General features: G+C 40.0%; 1 long non-coding RNA gene across 1 annotated transcript in view; it reads right to left on the bottom strand.

Annotated features, from left to right (window-relative positions):
* The window catches only part of LOC147825126 (uncharacterized), a 96,854-nt gene that overhangs the window by 53,552 nt on the left and 23,737 nt on the right, over positions 1 to 19,565 (bottom strand). The window lies entirely within an intron of this gene.

Below are 19,565 nucleotides of genomic sequence, written 5' to 3'. Positions count from 1 at the left end.
TAAAGAGAAGAATCAAGATTATACATACAGGTACAAATTTTCTATGATGAATGTGATTAAGATGTATGATAAATATTTACTAATAAAAAATATTAAGTAAAAAAGAAAACTGAAAAAAAACTTTTTGGTTGAACACCAGGGTCCTTCCTCAAGGGGACCTGGCAAACCCTTCACTCAAAGGGTTCTGAGTCTGTAAGCTGGCTTGAATCCATGAACTGGTTGAGGAACCATGATTCTCTTTGTTACAATTTGAAGTAGGTTTCTGTTCATTGCCCTTAAATTTTTTTCAATTATATAAATCTAGTAAAACTTTAGTGAATGTCCTGCCTATTTCATTTTTGGGAACGCCGTGGCTAATCAGCCAACATCATAGGTATACACATAGGCCAGGCCATTCCAATCATTGCTCTGCTTCTGCTGTCCATTATGCATAACGGACAAGTGCATGCACCTTGCTTTTGGCAGTTAAGTGCTGCCACCTGATGCCTGCCACTCAGGAACCCAATTAAACCCATTACCCTTAAGTTGCCCAACTGAGTAACCATGCTCCTCATTGGTGAAGTCTGGCATACAGAGAAGAGCAATGAGGGAGCTCTTCAGGGATGCTGGTGCTCCCCTCACAAATCTGTTTCTTAAAGTGTTAGTGAAGAGTACATTTTCTGGATCATCCCAGAGTAGAGAACTAGATTTAAAATGACAAATCCACTCCAGCATTCCCATTTCCTAAGCCTTTGATTCTCATCATCAGTGGTAAACCACAAAATATCAGGCATCTCAGTAGGCTATCTACTGACCCATACTTCTACCAACCAACCAAATAAACTATTAATACCTTGCCGGGGATTTAGCTCAGTGGTTCTGGCACCTGCCTCGAAAGTGCAAGGTCCTGAGTTCAATCCCCAGTACCAAAAAACAAAACAACAAACCTAAATAAATAAATAAATAAATAAACAAACTATTAACACCTTTTTTCACTCCATGAGCTGCAATATTAAATTCAGAATCTCTATTTAATAGGCCCTTAGTGACAAACTCAGCTTGATTCAGGTGTATGTTTTTGGCACCATTATCCCACACCCTTAAAATCTGTTCCCACACTTGCTTATCAGGCCTCTGCTTGTAAGAGTTAGAAAAGCCAAGAAGTTTTTTGGAGAAAAGCAAACGGTTTTTTGGGAGACTCCCTCATGGGTCATTTTATGTATCTGATGCTTAGGAGCCTTCTGTAATTTGAGCCTGGTTATAGGCTTAGAGGCAAAAGTAGGTGGTGGGCATGGGTCCTGAGGAGTGTCAGCATTATTATGCTTGGTCAACACAAGATTAGTTTCTTCAGATATAGAGGAGATGCTAACACCACAGCGGATGTCAATAGGGATGCTTCTGCCAAGGTGGGTGGGGAAATGTCTTCCTCTGGCAAAATAATCTCATTAGAGTCTAGGAGTTCAATATCCCAGCCTTATCAGGATCCTCTGAAACATCTCCATCCCAATTTACAGGATCCTATTCTTTTCCAATCAGTGCCCTCACCTTTACTTCAGATACCTTTGAGGCTGTGCACTGAATTTACACTGTATTTCAGCCAATCAGATTATGAGGGCCTGTGCTTAGGTTTCTACAGTCTCAGCCCTGTGGCTAAAGGGGAGAAGATTCTCTTTCAGGACATGCTTAAAAAGTTTTAAGTTCTTTATGTGTGTCTGGAGCTGGGAATTTGAATTTCTGAACTCCTTATTTTCCTTTATTAATTTCTCCTCACAATTTGAAGACTTTTGATTTCCTATACATGTTTTGAGCTCATTATTTTCCTTCACCAGTTTGTCCAGAGATGCTATGAGCAACCAGCCAACATCATTATATTTCCCATTCTGCCAGAAATATTCAAAAGTATCATATATGGAGTCACTAAATTCCTTACATCTCACAAACAATGATTGGGATAATTAAATGGATCTACACTGCACATTACTTTAAACAGTTCACACTAATACTACCAGTATTCCCCATATTATCAGAAGGAAAGACCATGCATCTTTAAGGTCTCATCAAACTAGAGAGCTGGGCCCAGGATTTAGCTCAGTGGTTCCGGTGCCTTGCACGCAAGCTCAAGGTCCCAAGTTCGATCCCCGGTACCAAAAACAAACAAACAAACTAGAGAGCCAACTTCAAGAACTACTAAATCCATTAATGAATTTCATCTTTACATTTCTGTTTTTCCAGGTCTACTCCCAATACCAAAATTAAAATTAGTCAGTGCTCACCAAACAGATTTAATATAAGGTATATAAATACATAAGGATTTGCAAGGAAGGCTTACAATGGCTACCTGCAGAGTGAGGTGTGGAAGAGTGTGAAATGGCTGTCTGCACACTGGAGATCCAAAGGATCCAGTCAAAGATCAAAAGTGTTTAGTGTGAGTCCATATCAGGAAGCTGAAGGATCTGCACTGGAAGGCTGAAGAGTCTCTGCTGGAAGGCTGAAGAGTTTGCACTGAAAGCCAGGAGACAATGTCCATGATGAAGGTGAAGACTTGAAGAAGCTGAAGCAAGCTTTCCTTCCTCATTCTCCTTTTTATTCCACTCAGGCCACAAGCCAATAGGTTCGGGCCACTCACATCCAGAGTGGGTCTTCTTTCTTCAGTAAATCCCTTCAGCCACACTCAAAACTATGCTAATTCAATTAGTTGGGTATTTCTTACTCAATTTGACACAATAGTTAGCTATAGTTATCACCTTACTTTTTAATCCTGATTTTGCTAAACTACTCCACAGTAAGTGAAACTGAATCATGTCCTTCAGAAACAGCATCCTCTCAGTCAACATAACTACTTTGAGATTTTTTTTCTTCCCTTCTGCAAGAGCTCTCTGCAACATCCTTTGGAGTGTTCCAGGAATTTCGTTTCATGCCACCTCTCTTCACTCATCGATGCTCATGTTATCAGCCACCTCTAATCCACTGATCTCCCAAATCCATAAATCTAGCTCACATCTACCCTGGGATCAAGAGCATGACCATGGTCTTTAATTCCCACCTCCTTCTGTCTGTCTTGAGTCACCTAAAGTTCAAGTTATCTAAACAGTAATCTTCTTCCTCCCGATTTCTACTAGAGAATGGCCCACCACTGAGGTCCTCCTCAGAAACTTGGTTGTCACCCTCCCTCTTGTTAAACCCCTACCCCAAACAGAAAGTCAATAGAATTTTAACATGGCTTCTCAAAAGAGGCCTTCAGAACGTGACGCTTGTTTCCAAGCAGGATTTCGAAAGTACTCCCAACTAACTGAAATTTGGATCAGTCTCACAAGGACAAACAATAAATTATAGCTGGTCAAGGATACTAGAAGAGTAGAAGACATTGCCCCATCTCAAAATTTTAGAATCCTATCCACCACAGCCACCTAACTCCCTGAGCCTCCCACCTGGGCCCAAGGCCTTCTCCTCCATTACACACATCAGCACAGTGCCTATGGCTATGGTCCTTTCAGAAGCCCACAAAAACAGTTTTAATTTCTTTTCAAATCGGAGGAAAAGATTTAATATAATTCAGCCTGAATTACACTGATCAACCCAATTGTTAAATGATATTTATTTATTCATTTATTTATTTAGGTTCTGCATATTGAAACCAGTGCCTTTGCACTTAGCTACATCTCTGGCCTTTTTTTTTGGTACCAGGGATCGAACTCAGGACCTTGCGCTTTTGAGGCAGGTGCTGAAACCACTGAGCTAAATCCCCAGCCCCTCTCCCTGGCCTTTTTTTTTTTTTTTTTTTTTTAATTATTTTTCAACAGGGCTTCACTAAATTCCTCAGGCTGGCCTTGAATTTATAATCCTCCTGCTTCAACCTTCCAGAGTGTTGAGATTACAGGCAAGTCCACCACACTTGGCTTTATCTTTCATTTTTTTAAAAGAAGTTCACAAAGAGACGCCGAATCAGCCCGCTGCAGACAGGCAGGTGTGTGCATGCCCTACCGAGGTCCTGAGTCACGCAGAAGACGCCGAATCAGCCCGCTGCAGACAGGCCGGTCTGCCGACACCCTGCCGAGGTCCCCAGTCGCGCGAAACGCAAGCCGATTCAGCCCGCTGCAGACAGGCAGGTCTGTGCACGCCCTACCGAGGTCCTGAGTCACGCAGAAGACACCGAATCACGGCACTGCAGATAGGCAGCCACCTGATTCCACATTAACAAGGCGCAGAGGACACCAGACCACCAGACCAAGGTACTGAGTCCCACTGTTCCCGGCCCAGAGGTAGGGGCTTCTGAGCCCTCGTCCCACTGCTCCTGGTCCAGAGGAAGGGGCTTCCCAGTCACCATCCCTCCCGCTGCTCCCAGCCCAGAGGAAAGGGCTTTTGGGCAACCTTCTGACCCGCTGCTCCTGGCACAGAGGAAGGGGCTTCCGGGCCACCATCCCTGCCACCGTTCCCGGCCCAGAGGGAGGGGCTTCTGAGCCACCATCCCACTGCTCCTGGTCCAGAGGAAGGGGCTTCCCGGCCACCATCCCTCCCACTGCTCCCAGCCCACAGGAAAGGGCTTTTGGGTCACCATCCCTACCCTGCTCCCGGCCCCTGGCCCACGTCACCCAGCTCAGAGGACGTAATCCGTGCAGACGGTAACAGCCCCCCGCCCCAGTCGAAATGAGAAAACACATAAATAAGTCTCAAAACCAGACTTCCAGATCACCTACAGGAACCCCAAAGGGAAATGAGATGGAACACTCTGATACTCAACCACCTGGACCCACTGAACTGGCAACAAAAGGGGATCTGGGAAAAATGAAATCAGAAATAATTTCTCAGATAACAGGAGAAATTGTGCCCTTAGTGCAAGACATGATTAATAAATCTAGAGAGGAGCTCAGGAACATGATGGAATCCCAACATAGGAAACAAATGGAATCCATAAAACAGATGCAAATAGATTTCCAGGACATGAAAAACTCCACTGAAAGTCTACACAGCAGAATGAGCCAGTGTGAGGACAGAATTTCAGATATAGAAGATAAGATTGCAATTAGTGACCAGGAAAAGAAAAATTGCTTCACAATTATAAGGGAACATGACAAATCAATCCAGCAGCTGCTAGATGATGCAAAAAAGAGTAACATAAGACTGATTGGGCTCAATGAAGAAACAGGAGAGAGTGCAGATGACATAAAAAACCTCTTCACAGAAATAATGGCAGAAAACTTCCCAAGCAGGGGAAAAGAGCTTGACATACAGATAAGTGAGGCATATAGGACTCCAAATAGCCTTGATCAAAAAAAATCTACACATAGGCATATAATTGTTAAGATTCCAGAAACACAATAGAAGAACAAAGTTCTACAAGCAGTGAGAGAAAAGAAACAAATCACATACAAAGGAAAGCCCATCAGAATCACAGCAGACTTCTCAACACAAACCATCAAGGCAAGAAGAGCTTGGAGTGACATATTCCAAGCCCTCAAAGAAAACAGCCTCCAACCCAGATTGATGTACCCTGCAAAACTATCTTTCAAAATGGATGGAGAAATAAGATACTTTCATGACAAAGAGCACCTTAGGAACTTCGTGAATACCAAACCAGCACTCCAAAGAATTTTACACAATATCCTAGGAACAGACATTGAGGATCACAACCCCAGGAAGCAAAGCAGAATAAACCCATCTGGCATGACAAGAAATTAAATGTAAAGGGGGAGAACCCAACAAAAAGAAAAAGTCATGGCAATGACAAGTCAATACGTTTCACTTATAACCATCAACGTTAATGGTCTCAATCAAAAGAAATAGACTGGCAGAATGGGTCAAGAAACAAAATCCAACACTGTGCTGCATACAAGAAGCACACTTAATTCAAAAGGAAACTCATAGACTGAAAGTTAAAGGGTGGAAAACAATACTCCATGTGACAGGAACCCGAAAAAAAGCAGGAGTAGCTATCCTCTTGGCAGATCAAGTAGATTTCAAACCAACACTAATTAAGAGAGACGAAGAAGGACACTACATCCTTGTAAAGGGAAGAATCCAAGAGGAAGAGATGACAGTCATAAATATCTATGCACCAAACACGAGTGCACCCAACTGTATAAAACAAATACTAACGGACATGAAAAGCCATATATGCACTAACACAATTGTAGTGGGGGACCTCAACACCCCACTGTCACAAATAGATAGATCAACTAGACTAAAAATAAGTAATGAAATACTAGAACTCAATTGAACTCTTGAACAAATGAACTTAACAGATGTTTACAGAGTCTTCCACCCCACAAAATCACAATACACATTCTTCTCAGCTGCATATGGGTCATTCTCCAAAATAGACCACATACTTACACATAGAACATGTTCAAGTAAGTGCAAAGGAATTGAAGTTATCCCCTGTATATTATCAGACCATAGTGTGATGAAATTGGAGATCCATAGCAAAAGAAACTCAAAAAAGTCCATAAACATGTGGAAATTGAACAACACACTTCTGAATAACCAATGGGACACAGAGGAAATTAAAGAAGAAATCAGATAGTTCCTTCAATTAAATGACAATGACAATACAACATATCGGAATCTATGGGACACAATGAAAGCAGCCTTACTAGGGAAATTCATAGCAGTGAATATGCATATTAGGAAAACAGAATGAGCCCAATTAAACAACCTGATGCTGAACCTCAAGCTTCTAGAAAAAGAAGAGCAGGACAACCCCAAAGCTCATACAAGGGAGGAAATTATAAAGATCAGAGGAGAAATCAATGCAATGGAGACTAAGAGAACGATACAAAAAATCAATGAAGCCAAGAGTTGGTTCTTTGAAAGAATCAACAAAATTGATAAACCTTTAGTCAAGCTTGTCAGAAAAAGGAAAGAAAAGGCCCAAATCCATGCAATTAGGAATGAAAAGGGTGAAACTACAACAGACCCAGCAGAAATCCAGATGATCATCAATACCTACTTCCAGAACCTATATGCCAATAAGATGGACAACACAGAAGAAATGGACAGATTCCTAGATACATATGAATTACCAAAGTTGAATGAAGAAGACCTAAAAATTCTGAACAACCCAATATCAACCAATGAAATTGAAAATGTAATTAAAAACTTATCACCTAAGAAAAGCCCGGGCCCTGATGGCTTCACTGCTGAATTCTACAAGACATTTAGAGAGGAACTACTGCCACTACTGTTTAAACTCTTCAATGAAATTGAAAGGGAAGCAATACTCCCAAATTCATTCCTGGAACCAAGCATCACCTTGATCCCCAAAGCAGAGAAAGACCCAACTGAAAAAGAGAACTATAGGTCAATCTCACTAATGAACACAGATGCAAAAATCCTTAATAAGATACTGACAAACAGAATGCAGAAGATCATCAAGAAGATCATACACCCTGATCAAGTGGGATTCATCCCAGGGATGCAGGGATGGTTCAATATACGAAAATCAATTAATGCAATACATTATATCAATAGAGCCAAGGACAAAAAACATATGATTATCTCCATAGATGCAGAAAAAGCATTTGACAAAATCCAACATGCATTTATGATAAAAACCCTACAAAAAATTGGAATAGATGGTCTCTACCTCAAACTGATAGAAGCCATCTATGAAAAACCAACAGCCAATATCATACTAAATGGTCAAAAACTGAAATCCTTCACACTCAAATCAGGAACAAGACAAAGATGTCCACTATCACCACTCTTGTTTAATATAGTTCTGGAAACATTAGCCACGGCAATTAGACAAGAGAAAGAAATAAAAGGAATAAAGATAGGAAATGAAGAAGTCAAATTGTCATTATTTGCAGATGACATGATACTCTATATAGAAGACCCCAAGAACTCCACCAAAAGTCTTCTAGACTTAATAACCAAATTCAGTCAAGTAGCTGGTTACAAGGTCAACACACAAAAATCAATAGCTTTCCTCTACACCAATGACAGACTCACTGAGAGAGAAATAGGGCAAATAATTCCTTTCACAATAGCATCCAAAACACTGAAATACCTAGGAAGCATCCTAACGAAAGAAATCAAAGACCTCTTCTCTGAAAACTATGGCACTCTGAAAAGAGAGATTGAAGATGATATCAGAAAATGGTCAGACATCCCCTGCTCCTGGGTAGGAAGGATTAATAGAGTGAAAATGGCCATACTTCCAAAACTGCTATATAGATTTAATGCAATTCCAATTGAGATCCCAGCAGCCTACTTCATAGACCTTGAGAAAAAAAATCCAAAAATTCATTTGGAGCAAGAAAAGACCCAGAATAGCAAAAGCAATTCTAGGTAACAGTGACATGGCAGGGGGTATCACAATCCCCAACCTGCAACTCTACTACAAAGCTACTGTGATAAAAACAGCATGGTACTGGCAAAGAAACAGGCTTGAAGACCAGTGGAACAGATTAGAAGATGCAGAAACAACGCCAGACACACTCAGCCATCTCATCTTCGACAGAGGAACCAAACACCCTCACTGGAGGAAAGATAGCCTCTTTAATAAATGGTGCTGGAAAAATTGGGCTTCAACTTGCCAAAGATTAAAACTAGACCTGTATCTCTCACCATGCACTAAACTGAAATCAAAATGGATTAAAGATCTAAATATTAAAATAGAAACTCTGAACCAGTTGGAACAGAGGTTAGGTAGAACCCTTGAAGACATCGGTGTAGGAAAAGATTTTATGAACAAAACCTCACTTGCCCGTGAACTATCACAAACAATCAACAAATGGGATCTCTTCTTATTAAAAAGCTTCTGCACAGCAAGAGAAACCACCAGCAGTGTGAAGAGACAACCCACAATGTGGGAAAAAATCTTCACCTGCTCTTCCTCAGACAAAGGTCTACTATCTCAAATCTATAAAGAACTTAAAAAAATCAGACCTCCCAAATTTAAAGACCCAATCCAAAAATGGGCATCTGAAATGAACAGACATTTCTCAGATAAAGAAGTAGAAATAGCAAATGAATACATGAAAAAATGTTCAACATCAGTGGTCATTCGAGAGATGCAAATGAAAACAACGCTGAGATTCCACTTCACTCCAGAAAGAATGGCTGCTATCATGAAATCAACCAATAACAAATGCTGGCGGGGCTGTGGGGAAAGAGGAACCCTGCTCCACTGCTGGTGGGAGTGTAGACTGGTGCAAGCACTGTGGAAATCAGTATGGAGATACCTCAAAGAACTAGGACTGGAAGTCCCATTTGACCCTGCTATTCCACTGCTGGGGATCTTCCCCAAAGAATTAAAAGAATCATACCACAGTGATATATGTGCACCCATGTTCATAGCAGCACAGTTTGTAATAGCTAAAACTTGGAAACAGCCCAAATGCCCATCAACTGGAGACTGGATAAAGAAAATGTGGTTTTTTCATAAAATGGAGTACTACTCAGCCATAAAAAATGAGAAATTAGAGACATTTTTAGCTAAGTGGATGCACATTGAGGCAATACTCTTAAGTGAAATAAATAGGACACAGATGTGTAAATACCGAATAGTTTCTCTGGTGTGAGAAACTGAAAGTGTTAATAAGGACTAAATGTATAATAGGTCATGTGAAATAGGAAGAAAAGGGGCAAAGGGGAAGGAAGTGGGAGGGCTAGGGGAAAGGATAGAAGGGAATGGGACTAATATGAGAAAATGGAAAAATAGGAACAAAATTTTTGTAAATAGGGTTGGAGGGGTTGAAGGGAGGGCTGGGCAAGGGTGAAAAACAAGAACCAAGAGAGACTATGTAAAGGTGCAAATTTCCAACGATGAATGTCATTATATTGTATAACTAAAATGTACCAGTGATTAGAATGAATAATTGATAATGTAAAATAGGAATAAAAGGTCCAAAGGGGCAGGGATAGTGGGAGGCACAGGGGAAAGGAAAGAAGGGAAAGGAAAAAATGATGAGAAGTGGAAATAATGGAAATAAAGTCTTTGTAAATAGGGAAGGGTGGAGGGCATGAAGGGAGGGCTAGGAATGGGGAAAAAATAAGAACCAAGATGCATTATATAAAGGTACAATTCCCAATGAGAAATGTAATTGTGTTGTATACCTACAATGTACCAATAAAAGAATTTAACACACACACAAAAAAATGTTCACAAAATGCTTAAGGCATATGGCATCCTACCTCAGTACACCTTCCCTCTCTGACTATCCTGCCATAGGTACAAATGAATAGACACACAGATTAATTCACACTGTAGCACCAAAGGCTGATAATTTAATTGGGTAGCCATCCAAGGAATCTTTCCTTCAAATTTGTCTAAAGCCAAAGAGAAGGCCCATTAAAAATTAAAAAAAGACTTCTCTCTTCCTTTCCCTCCTTCCTCCCCTCCTCTCTCCCTCTCTTCTTCCCCTTCTCTGAGATAAAATCTCACTATGCCCAGTCTGGCCTCCAGCTCCTGAGCTCAAGGGATCCTCCTTCTGCCTCAGCCTCCTGAGTATCCCAAATAGCTGGGGTTATAGGTGCCTACCACCATGCCTGGGTTTCTTTTAAGTATAAAAAAAAATAGGCCTGGTATTTAGCTCAGTGGTTCCGCTCCCTGCCTCGAAAGTGCAAGGTCCCGAGTTTGATCCCCAGTACCAAAAAAAAAAGTAAAAGTATAAAAAAATACAGGAGCATTGTAGAAACTTCAGAGAACAAGCAAAAGCTTAAAAATATAAATAAAAACATCTATAATGCTTTAGATAGTCACTATTAATAATTTGACGTATTATCTTAAAGTATCCATGTTTATGTGTAAATGTTCTTTTTTAAAAGTTATATTAATACATATGTAATAGATACATACTTTTTCTTAATCCAAATTGAGGTTATCTTTGTTTACTTAAAATTTTATTATTAGAGCTAGGTGTGGTGGTGCACACCTGTAATCCCAGCACTCTGAGAGGCTGAGGCAGGAAGATCTCCAGTTTGAGCCCAGCCTGGGCAATGTAGATATTTTGTGAGACCCTGTCTCAAAATAAATATAAAAAAGGGCTGGTGATGTAGCTCAGAGCAAAAGCTCTGGGTTCAATCCCCAGTACTGAAACACACACACACACACACACACACACACAGAGTAAATTCTCAGCACTAAATATTTGCAGTTGCTAATGTCATAACTAACATATCTGAACAAAGATTTTTGCCCATATTTCCAATTATTTCCTCAGGATTAATATTCTAAGTGAAACTGTAACCAAATTCTATAGACCTGCTTCTTGGAGTGCCAAGCCAATAATCACAAACAGGAGATAAAAGATTAGAGAAGTTTATTACAACACATAAGAGCACTGGGGATAATTCCCAAATCTCTGCAAGCAAACAAAGCAAGGGCTTTTATTGGGGAAATTCACATATTGCCTGAAAGATCTGTCATTACATGTAGAGGTAGACACATTCTTGATCATGCTCAGTTCAGTATCAGGCTTCTTGATACACTGCACTTTTCAAATGGTGAACCGGAAGACAGGAAGAGAATTTAGTATTATAATGAGCAAAGCGTATGATAGGTCAAAAGGCTGGGTCAGAATGACTCAGGGATTTTGGCTGATGCCCTGTAAGTCTCTCTGGAGGGCCTTATCTGAAACTAAAAGCAACTTTAGAGGCACATTTACAGTTATTTAAAGGAGCAGTAACTTTTCCCTAAAAGCACAGAACATTACTTCGGAAAATATATACTTAGTGGCTAACTGGGTCAAAAGCTATAAACATTTTTAGTTTTTAATACATGCTGCCAAATTTTTCATCAGAAATGTTGCATAACTCTCTCATCCATGATATTTATTTTTCTATACACTGCCAGGGCTAGCTATTTTGCTTTGGAATTTTTGAAGAGAGTCAAATATCCAAAAACATGGAATTTCTTTATTTTCATATATTTGAATACTTGTGACATTAAAGTTGATTTTAAAATAATTACTAAACAGCTATGTTTCTTCAGTCAACCTTCTCCTTATAAACTTAAATTATATTGGGATGATGGTCTTTTCTATTTATAAAGTCTATTTAAATAATAGATATTAACTATATTTAATTGCTCATTTTTGTCTGTTTATAAACCTTTTAATTAAATATATTTTTAATCATATAAACGTTCCTATTAAATGTAATAAAGTCAAACAACCATTCTTATTTCTCCTTCAGAGTTATACCTTAAAAGTCTTCTACCATCCTAAAGTGCTTGTTCTAATATTTTATGGAGTTTTGTCTTTACATTAAAATTTTAATCCACATAGAATTGAGTTTGATGTAAGCAGTGAGGGAATACTTTTACATTCTTTTTTCTTAAGGAATTAGAAAATTACATAAAAACTATCTTTGAATAACCCATGTAGTCACTCCCTGTTTCTGTTTTCCTTTACTAAATTGGAAATGAGTCTGCCTTTTGGCCTCCTAATTTGATTCATCATCTGGTGCCTAATTCCTGGCCAAACATAGTTTTAATATTTACAGCTTTACAATATGTTTTTAAATCTGCTGGGCTCAGACTCCACTTGTGATGTTTATATTGACAATTGATTGTCAATTTGATCAGCTTGAGAGCCACTTAGGGTGTGGAGGTATAATGCTGGGGTCTGTATCTGGTCCTTGGCCCCTTTCTAACACTGATGTCCTCCTCTGCTTCCAGGCTGTCAGGAAGTAAGTAGCTTCACTTCCCTGTGCCATCTGCCATGATGTTCTACTTCACCTCAAACCCACAGCAATGGAACCAGCCAACCATGGACCAAAGCCTCTGAAATCATAAGCCAAAAATAAACCTCTCTTCCTTGAAGTATCAGATACTTTGTCCACTGTCTTAAAAGTAAACATATACTACATGTTTTTAAACCTTCAGTTTGCATTGTAATCTATCCTTGCCTTGATTATGAAACGTTTTCCTAAAGAAGGGTGTGAACAATATATACCTTTTAAACAGATTTCTATACCTATATAACTGAAAAATGTTGTAAATTCCTATATAATCCCTTGGCTTTAATTGTGCCCTTTTCATTTGTAGTTAATAAGAGCAGTGTAACTAACTTAAATGCAGATGGCCCAACTGAAATTAACACTTACCACCCTCACCCTATAAGTGGTTTCCATCTTTGTTTCAATGGAGAGGATTAATTTCCTATCACTTCAAAATACTCACTTTCCACTCATTTTGACAAATATCACAGGCAATGTAAAATAGTAATTTTGGGGGATTTATAAGCAAAGGAAAAACCTTTCCTTTAAAAAATAATAATTTATCCAGAAGTCTGGTATGTAAAAATATATCAAAGTAAAGGTGCCCAGGTTGAAGGAAAATGAAAAACTTGGATCCCTGCTAGTAACACTTACCCCTAGCTAAGAACCAAGGTCTCCACCCCTCCTGAGACCTCTTGAATATAATATAAATCACATCCTGCCATATTTGGCTCAAGATCTGCCAATGGCTTCTCCTCACACAATGAGATTAAACCCAAAGACCTTGCCTTTCCCAACTTATTCTAGCCTCTGACTACTTCTCAGTCTTTTATGTCCTACCAGATTTTTCTTTCCACCCTCTCCCAACCCATTCCACCACCCTGAAAAACCATTCTACTACTGCTACTGTGCTTATTACTTCATGAAAAAGACAAACATTTTTGCCTCTTAGGTCCTTTGTATTTGCTTTCCTATTTAAAATGCTCTTGCTCCAAGAAACTCCATATTTCCTCCACTTACTTAAGGTCTTTACTAAAATGCTATTTCCTCAGAGATTCTTCTCAGCTGCCCTGTATAAGGCAGTACACTCTCATCTTCAGCACTCTGTAGTCTTTTTACCAATTTTTCTTCTTGGCATTTACATTGTTGACCATATATATATTAATATGTATATATAATCAATGTGAGCTCGTTAGGATAAAAAACTTGTTTTACCACCAACTCATAATATGGTACCTGACACATAGCAGGTGCTCAATAAATACACTCTGCCATGTGTTCTGAGGTTCCACTGAGCTAAATCCCTGGCCCAATAAATACAGTGGTGCCTTGGTTCAGAAATGCTTTTTGTGAACAATTTGGTTTATAAGCAGAAGTGTTTGGCAAAATTTGTTTTTGTTTGTGAATTCTGCATCGAGTAACAAACACAACTGTGGCCATCTTTTTTGCTTGAACACAAATGTGGCCATTTTCCCCAGAGCTGTGGAACCAATTAAGTTTGTGAACTGAGGTACCACTGCATGTGCTAGCTGAATGAATGAGACACCTATGCATGGCTCATGGAACAATTTTAAACCTCTGTAATCCAGCTGGAGGTGTAGCTTTAGTGGTAGAGTGCCTGCTTAGCATGCACAAGGTGCTAGGTTTCATTCCCAGTACCCAAAGCAAAACCCAAAAATACCCAAATAATTAAAACTAAGTAACATCTTTGTAATGAATTTTCAAATATTTCTATAATACTATTCTATAAACAAATAAGGGAAATACTGTCAAAACTGGCATATAGGGTGGGGGCTATAACTCAGAGATGGAGCACCTGCTTAGCATGTGCAAGGCTGAGTTTGATCCCCAGCACCACGAAACAAAAACAAAAACAAAAGACCTGGCATATACATAATGTCCTAGAGTGTGCAAGTTGTTTGATTATCCATGGTTTCTGTCTTGGACCTAGATTCCCTCCACTGCTGTCCTTCACGGATGTCATTATAGTGTTGCAGTTGTCCACTTTCACTTGGTGCTTGCATAACATGCAGAATCATAAACCAGGCCCTAACTTTCCCTGTCAACTGATCAGTGTACCTCCCATGAGGTCACTGGTGCATGTTGGGGGATAAAAGACAGTATAGCATGAGTAGGAACGATGGGCATTTAGGCCTCTTCTTTATGAAGTTTATTTCTACCTTGTTATGGTTTAGATCTAAAATGTCCTCCAAAAATCTCATGTGTTTGTAAGGTTAGATCATGGGGGCACTGTACTCCTCAGTGGATTCATGCACTGATGAATTCAGTAGTTCATGTGCTGGTAGAAGGCAGGGGCTGGTTGAGGGTGTAGGTCACTAGGGGCATGACCTGGAAGGATATATTCTTGTCCTTGGCTTCATGCCTCACTGCTCTGCTTCCTGCCTGCAATGAAGTGAGAAGCTGTCCCCTGTCATGCACTTCCACCATGCTACTTTGCCTTGCAGCAACCAACTGTGGGCTGAATCTGCTGAAAACCATAAGCCAAAATAAACCTCTCTTCTTTTAAGTTGTGAGTATTAGGTATTTTGTACCAACAACAAGAATGTGACTAATACATACTTTCAGAACCAGCTCAGGCCTAATCTCACATATACTACTTTCATGTGATGACAGACTGTTGCTATGAAGCACCCAGTTCATGATGGACAGTTCAGGTTGCATGATAATCTGTTGTCCCATGATTAAGTATTCAATTTCCACTAAGGCCAAGTAGCAGGCCAGGAGCTGTTTCTCAAAAGGTGAGTTGTCGGCAAATGATGGCAGAGTATTGCTCCAAAATCCTAGGGGTCTCCACTATGATTCACCAATGAGAGCCTGCCAGAGGCCCCAAACAGCACCCTATCTGCCACTGACATCTTAAGTACCAGTGGATCTGCTGGATCATATGGCCCAAGTGGCAGAACAGCCTAGACCTGGACACTTCTCTTGTTCTGGGCCCCATTCAAAACCAGTAGCTTTTTGAGACACTTGGTAAATGGGCCAGAGTAACACACGCAAATGAAGAATGTGTTGTCTCCAAAATCCAAATAGGTTACTAAGTGTTAGGTCTTTCTTGGTTGTAGGAGGGGCCAGATGCAGCAACTTGTCCTTCACCATATCTCTGTATGCCCCAAACCACTGGATACCTAGGAATTTCAGAGACAGAGGGCCCTTAAATTTTACTTGGATTTGTTTCCCAATCTCTCACATGTAAGTGCTTTACCAACAAGTCCTGAGTGGTTGCTACTTCTTACTCATGTGGTCTAGTCAGCATGATGTCATCATGTAATGGGCCAAAGATACCTCATGGAAAAGAGAAAGGATCCCTGTGAACTAAGTTGTGCCACAAGGTTGGAGAGTTGATATAACTACCCAAGTAAGACAGTATAAAGGTGTATTGCTGGCCTTGCCAGCTGAATGCAAATTTTTTCTGGTGGAAAATAGGTATGGAGAAAAAGGCATTTGCCAAATCAATAGCTGTATACCAGGTACTGGCAGATGTGTTAATCTGCTCAAGCAAGAAAACCACATCTAATGCAGCAGCTGCAACTGGAGTCACCACTTGATCAAGGTTACAGTAAACCACTGTCATCCTTAAGATGCATATGTCTTCTGCACAGGCCAAAAAGGAAGGTTAAATTGGGATGTGGTAAGAAACACTAACCCTGCATCTTTGAAGTCCTTGATGGTGGCACTAATCTCTCCAGTCCCTCCATTGATTCAATATTGTTTCTGACTATTTTCCCAGGTAGAAACAACTCTAATGGCTTTCATTGGCCTTTCCCACCATAATAGCCCTAACACCACATGTCAGGGAACTAATATGGGGATTCTGCCAAGTAATAAGCATATCTATCCCAATTATGCATTCTGGAATTGAGGAAATGATTACAGGATGGATTTGAGGACCTACTGGACCTATTATAAGTTGGATCTTGGCTAAAACTCCATTGATCACCTGATCTTCATAGGCTCCTACTCTTATTGGAGGGCCACAATAATGCTTTAGATCTCCTACAATCAACACTAGTTCAGAACCAGTCTCTAATAGTGCCCAAATGTTTGATCATTTTCCTTTTGCCCATAAGTTAAAAAGCCATAAGTTCCTTTGGGGAAAGATGGAAGAGTAACAGTATAAATTTTTGGTAATGCACCAGTTTTCTCAAGGGGACCTTGTCTTCCTTTCATTCAAGGGGTTCTGGGTCTGTAGACTGGCTCAAGTCTGGGAATTGGCTGAAGGGCTATGATTTCTCTGTTGCTATAGTCTGAGGTAGATTTTTATTTGCCCTAAAATTTTTCTGTCTATATAAATCCAATGACAAATTTGTAGGCTTCCTATCTATTTCACTTCTGGAAACACTATGACCAATTATCCAATGCCATACCAGACCAGTCTGATCATTGCTTTGCTTTTGTTGTCCATTATGGTAAGTATTCCCACCTTGATTTTGGCAGTTGAGCGCTGCGCTTAGTCTCTGACACTCCAGGATCCAATTAGAGACAACACATTTAAGTTTTCAAATTGAGTAAATGTAGCACCCAGTGTACGGTCAGGCATAAAGAGAAGAACAATGATGGAACCCATCAAAGATTCTGGTGTTCTCCTCACAAATCTTTCTTTAGTTATTAGTGAAGGGTATGTTTTGTAGACCCTCTCAGTGTGGAGAAGTAGGTTTTACCTGGAAAATCCACTCCACCATTCCCATTTCCCTGAGCTTTTGAATATCCTCATCAATAGTAAACCAACGAGTATCAGGCACCTCCAGCTCGTTCATAGTGGACCATATTTTGATCCATATTTCAGCCAACAAAATAAAATATTAGCACCATTTTTTAACTCTATGAGCTGTGACACTAACTCCAAAATCTCTATTTAATGGACCCATATCAAAAAATTCAACCTGGGGCCAGGGATTTAGCTCAGTGGTTCTGGTGCCTGCCTTGCAAGCGCAAGGTCCTAAGTTCAATCCCCAGTACCAAAAAAAAAGAAAGAAATTCAGCCTGACCCAGGTTTATGTTTGTTCCCATTATCTCACATCCTTAAAATCCATTCCTATACCTGTTCTCAGTCCTCTCCTTGTAAAAATTTAAAAATTCAAGCAGTTCTTTGGGGATGTAGTATACTTCCTCATGAGTCACACAGTCTACCTCATCTTTAGGAGCCTTCTGATATTTGAGCCTGGTTATAGGCACAGAGGTAAAATTAAGAAGTGAGAAGCTTGATGTGGTGGTGCACACCTGCAATCACAGCACTTGGGAGATTGAGGCATGTGGATTGCTCTTAGTTTGAGGCCAGTCTACACTACATAGCAAGTTCATGTCCAGCCTGGAATAGCAAGATCCTGTCTCAAAAAAAATTTTTTTAAATAAAAGTAAATGGTAAAGGTGAGTCCTGAGGAGCATCAGCATTGTCTTGCTTGTTAACTGAGTCATGGAAGGTTATTACTGTTTCCAAAGGCACCTCTGTCTCTTCTTCAGACATGAGTAGAAAGACCAACCCCACAGGAAGTGGGACGGGGAGATGCTTCTGTCACTGAAGATAGAAAAATCTCTTCCTCTGAAAAATAGTATCATCAGAATTTAGAAGCTCGGTGTCTCAAGGAACTTAGGTTTCTCTCCAACATCTCCATCCCAATTTATGGGATTCCATTCCTTTCTGACCGGCACCCTCACTTTAACTGTAGATACCCTTCAAGGCTGAGTGTTAAACTTGCACTGTAATTCATCCAACTGCATTATGAGGGCTTGTGTTTGGTTTTTGGCAACTTCAGATCTATAGCTAAAGAGAGAAGATTCTCCTTCAATACATACTTAGAAGCCTTTAGATTGTTAATGTGTGTGTGTAGCTTTGAATTTGAATCTTTGAGCTCATTATTTTATTGTATTAGGTTGTCCATAGATACCAAGAGCAACCAGCTAGCATCATTATATTTCTTATTCTTCCAAAAATGTTCAAAAGCATTGTACATAAAGACACTAAATTCCTTGCATCTAATAAGTAGCGAATTAGGATAATCAAATGCATCTATCTGTGTATTACAGTTCACATCATGGTACCAAAATCTGTATTAGTCATTTTCCCATCACTGGGATAAAATACCCAACACTAACAACTTAAAAGATGAGGGGTTTACTTTGGTTAATGGTTCAGTCAACACTCAGCTGACTTCAAGGCAGAAATGGTATGATGGATGGGTATGGTAGAGGAAAGCTGTTTAACCATGGTTAGCCAGGAAGCAGAAAAAGAGAAAGGAGTCCAGGACAAGAAGGTATCCTTCCAGTTCTCACCCTAAGTGACCCACCTCCAACAAGTCCTGCTTCCCAACAGCATATTTAGCTACTGAACTGCTCAACAGATGAATCCACTGATTAGTATAGTGCCCCCAAGATCCCATCACCTTCCAAACACATAAGACTTTTGGAGAACACTTCAGATCTAAATAGGTTTGTGGATAGTAGAAATGAATTTCATGAATACAGATTATTTTTAATCACAAATTTCATGCTGCACCAAAAAAGGAAGTGTGAATGCCAGCCATTGGCTACTATTGGATGTGTCTTCCTGACATCCACCAATACTATAGTCCACAAAGTATAAAACATCTACCAAGTGCAAAGATCTTTGTACAAATGAGGTCACTGACTTTCTGCTTCTACTCACACCCTGCAAGAGGGGTCACATTGTGCTACAGCATGTCTGATCATTTCTTCCCAAAATTCATATCCTGAAACCCTAACCCCAAAATGACGGTAATGAGGTGGAATCTTTAGAAGGTAACTGGATCACTTGCTTGAACTAGCCAGGCCCTTCCATCATGTGAGGACACAGTAAGTAGATGTTCAAGTAAGTCACTTGGGGTGAGACCTATGAACCAGAGATCGGCCCTCATTAGATATGAAATCTACTACTGCTTTGATATTGA

The sequence above is a fragment of the Heterocephalus glaber genome, unplaced genomic scaffold (genome assembly GCF_053883595.1).
Source record: "Heterocephalus glaber isolate CG9 unplaced genomic scaffold, H.glaber_assembly_v1.0 deba00001509, whole genome shotgun sequence".
In the NCBI taxonomy this organism is placed as follows: domain Eukaryota; kingdom Metazoa; phylum Chordata; class Mammalia; order Rodentia; family Bathyergidae; genus Heterocephalus; species Heterocephalus glaber.
Note: the sequence above shows the minus strand (reverse complement) of the source record. Positions and strands in the feature narration are given on the sequence as shown.